Source organism: Lissotriton vulgaris, chromosome 3_1, assembly GCF_964263255.1.
Source record: "Lissotriton vulgaris chromosome 3_1, aLisVul1.2, whole genome shotgun sequence".
Classification (NCBI taxonomy): Eukaryota; Metazoa; Chordata; class Amphibia; order Caudata; family Salamandridae; genus Lissotriton; species Lissotriton vulgaris.
Genome location: NC_141689.1, coordinates 482,727,481 through 482,740,493, shown reverse-complemented (window position 1 = coordinate 482,740,493; position 13,013 = coordinate 482,727,481).

Genomic DNA, 13,013 nt, shown 5'->3' with positions numbered 1-13,013 from the left:
TCCTTGTGTTTGCTATAAAATAACAGCACCCATATGGACATGTCGAAACCCCTGTCAGGCCGCAATTGTTTATTCTTGTTGAATACTGTTGCCACCTACCAGTCAATAACATAAAGAACATTTGCACAGTGCATTTTATCCCTTGTACTGAATGTGTTGTGATAGTGTGCCTACAAAGTGGAAATGTGAGCAATACAGATTCAGAAAATGATATCCTGCATGTTCATGCACGCAAATGTATGTCAAAAGTTCCCACGTGTAAAAGAGAGGGCAACTTAAGACACACAAGCATGCAAATGGTAACATTTCTAACTGGGCCCTTTCTGACCAAGTAACACTGGTAGGCATTTTTTAAGAGGTCTTGGTCTGGGAAATCATAACTCAGGATTTAGATTGTAAAACAGTGGTTAGGGTTGATTTTGCTAATAAAAATGTATTTCTACCCCAAAAAAAAAAATTTTAAACAAAATTAGGACAATCAAAGCTTGGGAAAAATCTAACTTTCTAACCTGTACCATGCAGTTTACATGCAGCTCTTTATTGGCAGTTCATAGCTCACTGTGCTAGTTTATGATTGTAATTTATGAACTGCACAGTAAAAATAAAATCCCTCTGCACTGCACATAACATACTGTGCTGTGATCTGCATAGTACACTTTTTTTGCAGCAGGCATATTGACCCTCTGAGCTACCTTACATGAGTCAAAACTGCCACTAGACAACTCTTCGACCTCTTTGCAGCAAGTACATTATTCAACAGAGGGGAAACACATGATGCCCGGTACAGCCAGCCCGGTCTTGCAACTAGTATAACAGACAATTTATAGCAGAAGTCCCTCTAGCACTGGTCCTCCGAACACTGTCACCATGTTAGTCCAGTGTCCACAAATACCAAGTCGTTTCTCCTAATTTAGGGTTGCTCCTGACAAATTAATAATTAAAGAACAGATCCGAGTCAGTAATAAAGATGCTGCAAAGGACAAACTCTATTTTGCTTGAAAACTAAATTAGCAAAAGCACGGCGTATTATATTTCTTTAAATTGTTCCATCAGTAAGTCCTTTCTCCCAAGGGCAGCACCTTACATACTGTACAATGCAATGCTGCCACACTGTGCCGTATGGCTCAGTTTGGGGTTCCTGTGTTCACTTGCATTCAAGCTTCCCTTCTTTTTCTGTCCCAGCACTTAGTGTCATGAAAAATTCAGTAACTAACAAGGACAGCCAGTTAATCCGCCATGCTGACGTGTAAAGACTGACAAGGCACGATATGCATGCTGCTGTCCCGGCTTGAACTTCCCATACGTCAACATGTCCTTTTTAGACAGTAAATACCAGGCTGGTGCCGCCGACATTAACGACTGCGTCTAGGTATTTTTAGACTTCTGTCTTCCAAGAAGCTGTCTCATCAACGACCGCCTCTGATTGATTTTATCAGCGAGGATCACACATGGCCAGCATTTAATATTTCATTTATTTGATTTTGACTTTCAATTTAACATCTGCTCTCTGATTTGTGGCCAAGTTTATGTGTTCTTATGCGATTTCATAGTTATAAAAGGCTACTTAAAATGGGTAGTTTATTTTTTTCTGTTTTTTCCACTTGTTTAATGTGTTAAAATATCCATGTTTAGGGATAATACCTAATAGCAACATAATTCACAGGGAAAATCCCTGCTATTTCCTTAGTATTTTATCTTGATTTCGTAAACGAATGATTTGAAATAAAACATATTCTTTTGTATATGCAATAAATGTAATATTATCTTTTCCATGATTTTAACATGCGACTGTTTACCGAGTTTTGTGGTAATCCTGATTAGGCCGGAATGGGAGTTACCAGATGAATGGGCAATACAACCAATGCTGTAATATTTCAATCCAAGGTGAAAGCTGGTGACATTTACAGGTGGGGAAATGTGGACCATAGAGTTTCTTCTGCACCTTCTTTTCCTAACCATGCCTTTCTCCTGTTTACAACAGATCTAATATGGTGAACTCTAATCAATCCGATGAGACATAACATTAAATTCAAACTAAATAAGATGGATACATTTACTACTACTGAAGTAAGACATTTAAAAATGATGATGATGAACTAAATGAATTGACTGACAATGAAAACAAATGACAAATAAGCATCCACAAAAGTTATAGGTCTGGCTTTTTTATATAAAGTGCTTCTTTGTAGATTATCAAGTTTGTATTGGAGTTGTGAAGGTGGTTAAATTCTATAAAGAGTTTGCATTTGGATGAATGATTGAGTGAGTGCATGAATGAACGAATGGTTGCGTGACTTGGTCTATAAATGAATAGATGAGTGAGGGAGAGTTTGATTTGATGGATGCATAAATCATTGAGTGACTGTGGGACTACAGCATTTAAAAAAGAGAAAATCGAGGCCAGGGGCCTCTGTGAATAGCATAGGGAAAGGGGCTCGCCCCCCTCCCCAGGCTAGTTTTATGACCGCGAGGACCTCATCCCCTGGGGGCAATTCTTTTGAAAACACAGGGAAGGGAGTTGTGCAGCCCCGTCGTCGCAAACCTGTGGAGATTCCAGGGACCCCACCCCCATGGTCGAAATGTATTTTCATGTGGAAGTAGGGTGACCAACTGGCATGGGTGAAAATTCAGGACAGTGAGTGTAAACATTCAGGACAAAGGGTCAAAATTCAGGACAAAAATTCAGGACAGTAGGTCAGAATTCAGGAGAAAAATTTGGGACAAAAGGTACATTTTACAGACAAATCAGAGGAGGCCGCGCAATATTACATAAGTAAACAGACAACCAACACAAGCACAAGTCAAAATAAGTTTATATTAGGTTGAAAGCAACAGGTCAACATGTTTTTTTTGCGGTCTGCAGTTCTTTCTAAGGTTCATACAGTTTAAAACGTGGAAAAAGGAAACAATTGAGCCCATATGTCAATGTGTACCCTACATAATGATTTAATTGTGTGCGCTCCTTTAATGATAGCTGTTGCTTACTGGAATAAATTATGTAAGTCACTGCATTTTGGATTTGGTAAAATTTATCAAGCAAATAGCTGCGTACATTAGTTAAGAATTAACAGGAGAGTGTATAGGAGATAACTAACACTGTTTGTTTCTGCCGAAAAATGAAAACTGTGAAACTATTACTTAACAAATGATTACATGATAAAAACACTTGCAAATGATAAATATCCATTCACATAGAATAGTTAAGAGGGTTAATTCTGCCATCACAGCCACCTGATAGTTTTTTATATATTGTTAACAGCTCCGCCACTGCCAGCGGGATATCCTTACATTGGTATCGCACCCACTGCCTTCTGTTAATCCGAGCCGTTTGTGCAGGAGGATCGGTCGCGTCTCACTCACCGCATCACGGAGCCAGGAACGCTGCGACCTCCGCACACTTTAATGTCTGAAAGACAGGCCTGTCATATCTCTCGTGCTCCTAGGGGGAAAAGTGCCGGTCTCTGGACAGCCCCTCTTCTGCTGTTCTTTAGCTGCTGCAGCGCTCTCTTTCTGTTGAAGGCACTGTCTCAGCTACAGATTTCCTTCTCCGCTCCAGGTATTTGTCTCTGCTGCAGGTCAGGGGCGGTGGGTGACATTTGAAAGTGGTGGGGCGCAAAGTGATTTGCATACTGCATGTAGCGAGCGAGCGCAGCGAGCGAGCCCGAACCCCAAAAGGGGGATTTGGGGGGATAACCCCCCCAAGAAAATTTTGAAAAAAAAGAAGAAAAATCGTGCATTTTCAAGCAAATTTGAGAAAGCAGGAAGGTTAATAAAGCAATTGTGAAAGTGCAGTTATTACATTAGTAGATGGCATAACATAGGTAGCTGCTTATTCAGTATAACCACAGAGCTTCATACATTCCGTCCTATTACGCTCAGGTGCTGAATTCAGACTATAACACTTTCATGAAAATCTCAGCTTTAAGAGTAGAAGAAGTTGCACAGCAGTTGGGAAACAGCCTTCACAAAGCATTAGGAAAAAGAGAGGCAATTACTTGAAAGCAAACTGAAAGCAATGCATTAAGTTGTAACTTAAAGCAATGCATCCAGCAAAACAGTGCATGCAGTCAACCATACAAAAGTAAACTAAAGCAAGAGTGAACCTGTGAACCTTCACTTTGAAAGCAGGGTGTTAGTCAACAGGCCAGTCACATACATTTAAACTGAAGAAGAGTACACTTCAGCATGCAGGCACCAACATAAAAGCACCAAGCAAGTCAAAAAATGAAAGCAATACATCCAGCAAACTAGACAGTGACTCAAAAAGTAAACTGAAGCAAGTGCAGACTGAAAGGAATGCGCAGTCATAAGTCAGAAAACCAGTCACCCAGAAAACCAGACCAGCACACCGAAGCATCCCACCCCTGATTGGATGGCAGCTGTGCTCTTAGGGTCACCCCTCAGTTTTTTGGCAGGGTTGAGCACCCCCCAGTTTTACGCCCTCTGCGTCTGAAGGGGAGACAGGCAAAAGGGGTCATAATGGGACATCTGGCACAGCCACTTTGTAATCGAGGTCACCCACCCAGCTCAAGACTGAGTTACAGGCTGATCTTAAATCTTTAAACAACCGCAAGGGTCTCCAGCTAGTTTGTTCTTGAGCCAAAAGAGTCCTCAGCTCACTGGTAATCTTTACATCGCGCCTGAGATGACATGACAATGTCCCTTAATTTGGAGCAACTGTGGGGACTGGTCTGGGTCCGGATCTGACTTGGTACGAGCAGGATACAAAAAGTAACGGGTAGGTGGTAACCCACTTCAAGTGAAGGAGCTGTAAGGAACCTAAGCGTACTGGTGTTCATACCACTTACAGGGCAGCTCTGGCTTTTCTCAGGGTGGGTGTCAGCTGTGTGATGAAACCAGCATGTGAAGCAGTTACCTCAAACAAACTAAAACCAATGCACTCATCAAGACAAGGAGTTACATGAAATCAAATAGAAAACCACCATCAAGCCAGGTTGTCACCTAAAGGCAAATTGAAGTGACTGCACACTATGGGAAGTGCACTTCACCAGCCAGCCTATTACACTAAAGGAAAATAAAAGCAATGCTCCCAGTAAACAAGACAACATACATTGAAAATGTTTCCCCGCAGGACCAACCGTCACAAAAAGTAAAGAAACAGAATGAAGTCAGAGGCACTCCAGGAATCCAGGTAGTCACACAAAATCATAACTGATTGAGCAAACTGTGTACTGAAAACTATTGCAAATAAGACAATTTTATCAGAACAAACTAGTCACAGGGAAATAAACGCATGCACCCATCAAGCCGTGCATCACAAGTCAGCAAACGGAATCGAATTAAACCAGCAATACTTGGTGTCACTCAAAAGCAAGTATAAAGTGCACTTCAGCAAGCAGGTCAGCCACATTAACAGGAGACTTTCGAGGATACACCCCTAAAAGTCATAGAATCAGTTGCAAAAAAAACAAATGCACTCCAGCAACATAGGAAGTCGAATGAACACCACTGTACATAACAGCACTGTACATAACGCACACATTACACAGAGACTAGCAATCATAGGTGTGTAAAACAGTGTATGGGACATGTTATATAAGACAAACGTGGCTGACTGCTTCGTCTGCGTTCTCCCACATTGCCCTGTCCCTTTTCTCCACACACCCCAAAAAGCCCAGCTCCTTTTTCTTTTCTCGTTTTCCTCTTCGTACATTTATTTAGGTTTTATTATGGCGAGGTCTCGATTTTCCTTCCTATTGCTCTACTGGCTGCCTTCCTCAACTCTTTGTGAAGCCAAGCCCTCCATGTCACCCCTTACTTTCAGGGTTACCTCTGCCTTTTTCCCCTAAAGCATAATGAACCCATGCTCTCCCTATAACCATAACTGATGCCCGTCTCCCTTTGCCATTGACACAAGGTCTCCTTTCCATGGACCACTCTATCCATCTCATCACTAAATCCACTGCCCTCTCCGTTAAGGCCCATGTCTCCATCTCACCACAAATGCTCCTCAGAGGCGTGATAAAAACGGTGCCCACTCCCCTCCCGGAACACGATGAGGAGCCGCCGAGTCTCCCATGTCTCCAAATATATTCAGTGGCCTTGGGCAGGAAGCCCCGCACTTCATGAAGCGTAGCAGGGGCCTGCCTGACGCCCCAGTCTTCCTTTCTCTATTAATGCCCGTCTCCCTCTTACAGTGCCCCCGTCACCTTCTCTCTCCGCTGACGTCCTGTCTTCCTTCTACCATTAACTCTCCCGTCTCCCTTCTACTGTTAACACCTTTCCCACTCACTAGTCACGCCCTGCCTGCTTCTCGCTCCCCATAACTGCCCTGATGCCTCTCTCTCACCACCACTAATGGCCCTGCTGCTTCTCTCTCACCATTAATCGTCCTGCTACTTCTCTCTCACCATTAATCGCCCTGCTGCTTCACTCTCACCATTAATCGCTCTGCTACTTCTCTCTCACCATTAATCGCCCTGCTGCTTCTCTCTCACCATTAATCGCCCTGATGCTTCTCTCTCACCATTAACGCCCCTGTTGCCTGAAAGCATCATTATTACCTGGAAGAACCTGCGGCGTGAGTGGGCTCAAGAGATTCTGAGTTCAGCAAGAGGCTTCGGCTCTTAAGAGTCATAGCCCTTTCCCACCCTCTGAATAGTAGTAAATGCCATACGACACTCTGCACATTTGTATATACTATAGCAATATGCACATATAGTCTTTTCAATCCATTCCAAATTAATATCATAAAGTTATAGGCTGACCTGACAATTCGCAACCCAGTAGCTCCATCTTTAAAGTGCAATGTCTTCTGCACACCTGTGGAAACAGCCGTACGTACTGCGCTTCTACTGGAGGTGTGAACGAATTTACGTAGGGAGTGTTGTTGTCCACATTTCCACGGAACACATATAATGAGAGCACAGACAATCACTTTATGTTGCCCTAAATTTTCATTTAAAGAGTTGCAGCATGTCTCAATCTTCACTGATGGCTAAATATCCTGCCTCTGTGTATTTTCCTCCCTGCCCTGGCTGCATCCCTCTGACCCACACCTGCCCCCTGCTTACACCCCCTGCCCTGGCTGTACACCTCTGACTGCAGCACAGCTCTCCCCTCTACCCCGCCCCCTGCTTGCACCCCTGTCCTGCTGCACCCCTCAGACTGAAGCACAGCTCTCCCCTCCACCCCGTACCCCTAATTGCCCTCCCTGCCCTGGCTGCACCCCTGTGACCCACACCTGCCCCCTGCTTACACCCCCTGCCCTGGCTGTACACCTCTGACTGCAGCACAGCTCTCCCCTCTACCCTGTCCCCATGCTTGCACCCCTGTCCTGCTGCACCCCTCGGACTGAAGCACAGCTCTCCACTCCACCCCGTCCCCCTAATTGCCCTCCCTGCCCTAGCTGCACCCCTGTGACCCACACCTGCCCCCTGCTTACACCCCCTGCCCTGGCTGTACACCTCTGACTGCAGCACAGCTCTCCCCTCTACCCTGTCCCCATGCTTGCACCCCTGTCCTGCTGCACCCCTCGGACTGAAGCACAGCTCTCCCCTCCACCCCGTCCCCCTAATTGCCCTCCCTGCCCTGGCTGCACCCCTGTGACCCACACCTGCCCCCTGCTTACACCCCCTGCCCTGGCTGTACACCTCTGACTGCAGCACAGCTCTCCCCTCTACCCTGTCCCCATGCTTGCACCCCTGTCCTGCTGCACCCCTCGGACTGAAGCACAGCTCTCCCCTCCACCCCGTCCCCCTAATTGTCCTCCCTGCCCTGGCTGCACCCCTGTGACCCACACCTGCGACCCTGCTTACACCCCCTGCCCTGGCTGTACACCTCTGACTGCAGCACAGCTCTCCCCTCTACCCTGTCCCCATGCTTGCACCCCTGTCCTGCTGCACCCCTCGGACTGAAGCACAGCTCTCCCCTCCACCCCGTCCCCCTAATTGCCCTCCCTGCCCTGGCTGCACCCTTCAGACTGCAGTATAGTCCACCCCCCTGCTTGGCCAGCCTGCTTGCCCCCCTTTCCTGGCTGCACCCCTTATTATCTTGTGTAATTGGGTTAATGTCCTCTTGGTTTAACATAGTCAAAAAGCTCATTATCCAATTGACGTAATTTCAGACATTATTGTGCTCCTCTCAGTGTAAGCTACGGAGGTCGGTCATCTTTCGTGTAGCGATTATTATCCACATTTTCTGACAGAAGCATTGAAGACCTGTTTAGTGTCCTCATAAAATGACTTCCTGCCTCTCGCGAAATTGGATAATACTTCCATGAAGAATAGATGGTGTTCATAGGTCTGCACAGCTCATCTGCACAGCTCAAAGCTGAAGGAAAATGGAAGCGTATTCCTACAGGGGCTTCTTTCGGTCCTACAGGAGCAAGTAGCAGAATAGACTGTGCTTTGTGTTTCAGTTTGCTGCACTTTACAACAAAGTTTTAAACAACGACGCCTCATGGCACCTAAACATGCTTTTTAACCAGCTCCAGTCACAGAGCTACTTGAATAAATAAAGGAAGGACGGATGTGCTAAGGAAAACAAGTGATTAGTGAATAGTGCTTATTATTTATACATTGTGCAGCACAGATATAACAATTATCACCAATAGAGGTTTTATGTAATACAATTCAGCTTGTCAATGGTAACCTATAACTCGCAGTTATGGCAATGTCTGTGTATACGGGTCTTTACGATAACAATAGCCATCATTTATTATGTACATCGAGAGAGAAGCAAAGCTAGTGATGGGCCCAGAGAGGGAGGACAGAGCAGAATAAGGTTTCTGATTTATATTCACCTCACTTTCCCGTAGAAAGCCCTTTCAGAGCTGTATTAATACTTTGTCATTCCTCTGGAAAGTTGACTTTTCAGAGCTAATATGAACACCGGACACCCGAGAATCCCAATAATGCCCCGTGGCATTTTTGATTTCTTGGCTAATGAAAAAAAATGACTTTTGAAATGAAAGGTTATATATTACGCAACCGGGCTTCAACTGCGCAGGTGGAGCCCCTTTCAGGGATTTCATTATTTTCAGTTTTTTGGCACACATCATTGACTAAGATAGATTTTCAACATGCCCCTGGAACTCGGATGATGAGAATGTAAACGCTCAGAAGAATAAAGTCCCCCCCCGGAAATAATGACTTTTCATATTCTCCTCTGCGTTCCACTCTCAAGCAATTAACCGGACCGTGGTGGCTAATTCCATTCTGCAAAGGGGTCGGGGAATGCAACTACATAGATAGACATACATTACAACACTTGCCGAAGTTTTTTTACCGCCGTCCGCCGACATCCTGTTCCTCCTCGCAGCGTGTGCGTCAACAGTGTGTGCGCCACCCCCCGCCCGGCATCCAATGATGGCTGCTGCATGCTGGTGGACCAGCCAATCCTGGCGCTGGGGGGGGCACATTTGCTGCTCGCCCTGTCGCCCTTTGAAAACCCGGGCTGTGGCACTGGCAGCAGGCGAACAAGTACCCCCCTGGGTCCCGCTGGGGAACTTAGTGCGCATGCTTGAGATAGTAACCAACAATCCCAAGCATGCGCACAGTGCACTACGGTCTGCCTGAGTGTCACTCAAGCTGCAGGCCACCCCCCGCCCCCCTGCACAATTCCCGGCGGTGGGCTGAGGGTGGAGGCTGATTGTTGCAATGTATTTAATAAAAAATGTATCGATAGGATTGCGGCCGGCGGCCGCGATGCGGGTCCATTGTGGCTTTTGGGCCTACGCCCCTACGCCCCAATGGACGCACCGCTGCTGCTGCAGGTTTCTGCTGCGGGGTCTCCAGCTCTGCTGCAGCGCTCTCTTTCTGTTGGGAACGCTGACTCTGTTGCAGGTTTCCGTCTCTGCTGCAGGTTTCAGTCTCTGCCACGGGTTCCTGATGCGGGGTCTCCAGCTCTACTGCAGCTCTCTTTCTGTTGGAGATGCTGTCTCTGCTGCAGGTTTTCGTCTCTGCTGCAGGTTTCCGTCTCTGCTGCAGGTTTCCATCTCTGCTGCAGGTTTCTGTCTCAGCTACAGGTTTCCGTCTCAGCCTCGGAGTTCCTGCTGCGGGGTCCCCAGCTCTGCTGCAGCTCTCTTTCTGTTGGAGATGATGTCTCTGCTTCAGAATTCCGTCTCTGCTGCAGGTTTCCGTCTCTGCTGCAGGTTTCCATCTCAGCTATAGGTTTCCGTCTCAACTACAGGTTTCTGTCTCAGCTACAGGTTTCTGTCTCTGCTGCAGGTTTCCGTCTCTGCAGCAGGTTTCTGTCTCAGCTACAATTCCTTCTTTATTCTTAGCTGTTGTTTCATCAACAAATGCACAATTGTGAAAAGGAGTAACCTAGACTAGACCGATTACCTGCAGTCAATAACTTGGCAGAATCCAGGAGACAAATAATGAAACAGAGGAGAAAATCATCCCTTGAGAGGTTTCGGTGGCCGAAGGATCATTTTAGCCCATCAGAAACTGGAACTGCGTTGACTAATGTAACACACAATAGGCAATTCTCTGGGCTGGACGCACAAGTGACAAATTATTTGCTGAGTGAAGTCTTTATACACCAAGGCTGGTCGAATAAATACCAAAGTGAAAAAGCATGTTTAGGAAAGATTATCTCACTGAATGATGGTAAATAATCTCAGAGAAGATTCTATCGATTAGAGTTGCTTTTGGGCGCAGATCAAGCTGGTGTCAATTACTCAACATGATTTGTAAAGGAATAAAATTAGTGATCATTATGAAGAAGTGTAATTTCTGTTTCTACACTAGATGGACATAAATCGTTTGGTACTCGCCAATGTGCCTGCTTTCTGATCCCTGCTAAACTGTAACATCAGATTACGTTCAACGAATAGCTTGAGTAGATTCAATTGATTTTCCGCAGCGCTATATAATTCCAAAAGGCATGATATAATAGCTAGCACTATCCCTTTATTTAAGCCATTTAAAAATGAACAATTTTTGTGTACCAAGTGAAAGGAAACAATGCATTAAGTGAGAATCAGGGTAGGTAGCAGGATCTTAAAATATTTCAATTTGCCTTTGTACTTCCAATTAACTTTTTCCTAAACAGAGCAGTTTCTTTCTGAAATAACTAAAGTATTTGAGATGTTAAGAGATTTAAAGGTAATCAAAACAGTTGCACTGCACCATATCATAATAGATCAGGGGCCTATTCGAACTGCACTGCATTTTTAGATAAGCTTAAAAGAAAGTAAAATCTTTGGGCTTCCTAAACTTTCTTCTTATGATACGAACACATTTTCATGCAGAGGGAAAAAAGGGGCGCTTCATAAACCACCTGTTTTACATTGTGTCTAAAATATGCAACTTTTTCAAGCATTACCGTCCAAAAAATTGCAAGACACTTCATCCTTTGAAATGAATATTAATTTGTGTTTTGGGGCTGTAATACCTTCTAAGAATGCAGAACAAACTGTGATACACTAAAGGCAGATGTGATGAAAGTGGTATCGCAGTGGCAGCTGATAACACTCACGGCGCAATGCAGCTGCGCACATGATCGATCCCTGAGAAGAGCAATGAGTAAAAGAGGAGGCCCAGCAAATGCTGTCACTGGCCCATTATCATTCTGTATGTGATAATTAGGCCGATATCCAGAATGATAATGGGCCTGATAGCAGTCTGTGCCAGGTCCGGGAGGGACTGCCACAGGCCACTGATCACAGCAGGAGCGCGAGCTGGCCCCTGCTGTGACATAAACAGGACTCTCAGACTGCTTGCAGGGGGCAACCGAAATTACCGACAAAAGGCGTCCGTGAAAGAAGTTTTCACGGACAACGGACAAGAGGCCCAAACTACGGGCAGTCCATGAAATTTACGGACGGTTGGTCACCCTATGTGGAAGTGGTATGCAGCCCCCATCTCCAAGCCTTAAACGGTCCAGAAGACCCCCATCCCCTGGGGCTGGCTCTTACACTGTGTCCCTGGGAGCCCATTGCTGGGAGTCAATGATTACCCTGCCTGCAGAAATGTGGGCAAGGAAATTAATGTGCTCCGATCGGGAAGGAGCTTTGAAAATGCTCCTGCCGGGTGGTAGCAACATTTGTTTCCCTGACTGCACTCTTGCGGGCAGAGAAACTCAAACTGCTCCCGCCAGGCTGGAGCAATGCCGGCTCCCGCAGCAACCACAATGGGTGCATGCAGGGACCCGGCTTGGCTACGGGGGCCTGGGGGTCCGCCCACATCCTCAAATTTACTGTTAAGTGGGTGCCCTCAGTGGGCCACGTTCCACCCTTCCCTTAAAATGAACTACAGCCCCGGGGAAGGGGTCCCTGGGGGCTGCAAGGGGAGGGGAGTCGTGCACCACCTCCTCTTTTATGGACATATCAGCCACAGGCCTGAGTGCCTCCAGACCCTACAGCCAACCCGACACTACGCATGGCCTTGTGGCTGTTGCCTCCTTGTGAGGGATTGGACTCAGGGCCTGGCTTCAAGTCAGTCTCTGGAAGGCCGAAGGCTTTGCACATTGTGAGATTGGTAGCCTGTGAAGTGTTGGTCATAGGACTGACCATGCATGACGGTGTTTTGACTTTACGTAAAAGAAAATCTTTCACACCTTGTCACTGGGTGGTTTAGTATCAGCAGCCATTGCTGAATACGCTTCACCCTGTGATAAGCTGCGGAAGGGGTGTGGCCTACAGTGAAACTGGGAGCATTGTGAGAATGTCTCAGTGCCCTTAATTGAGTACCATAAGCAGTAGCCGCTGCTCACCGCCAGGTTAGTTGGTTCTATTTGTAGCTACTCGGTTGAACTTTTTTTATTTGAGGTGCTTTGAAACTGCTTGTTTTGTAAGCACTACCATGCGTCAGCCCACGATCTACACAGGTCATAAATAAATGTGAACAGGGAAAACCTTGGCTTTCTGGAAAATCAACACCCTACCCCGGTTTGTCTCTCTGCTTCTCGGACGCACAGGGATTCGTGTGCACTCGTAGCAGTAGGTGATGAAATATGCAGCTGGAGCTTACATTCCCGGGCCTTTATCACATGCCAATGCTCAGTGGCGCTAATGAGCTCACCAGCCTCTAGTTAACCTTGAG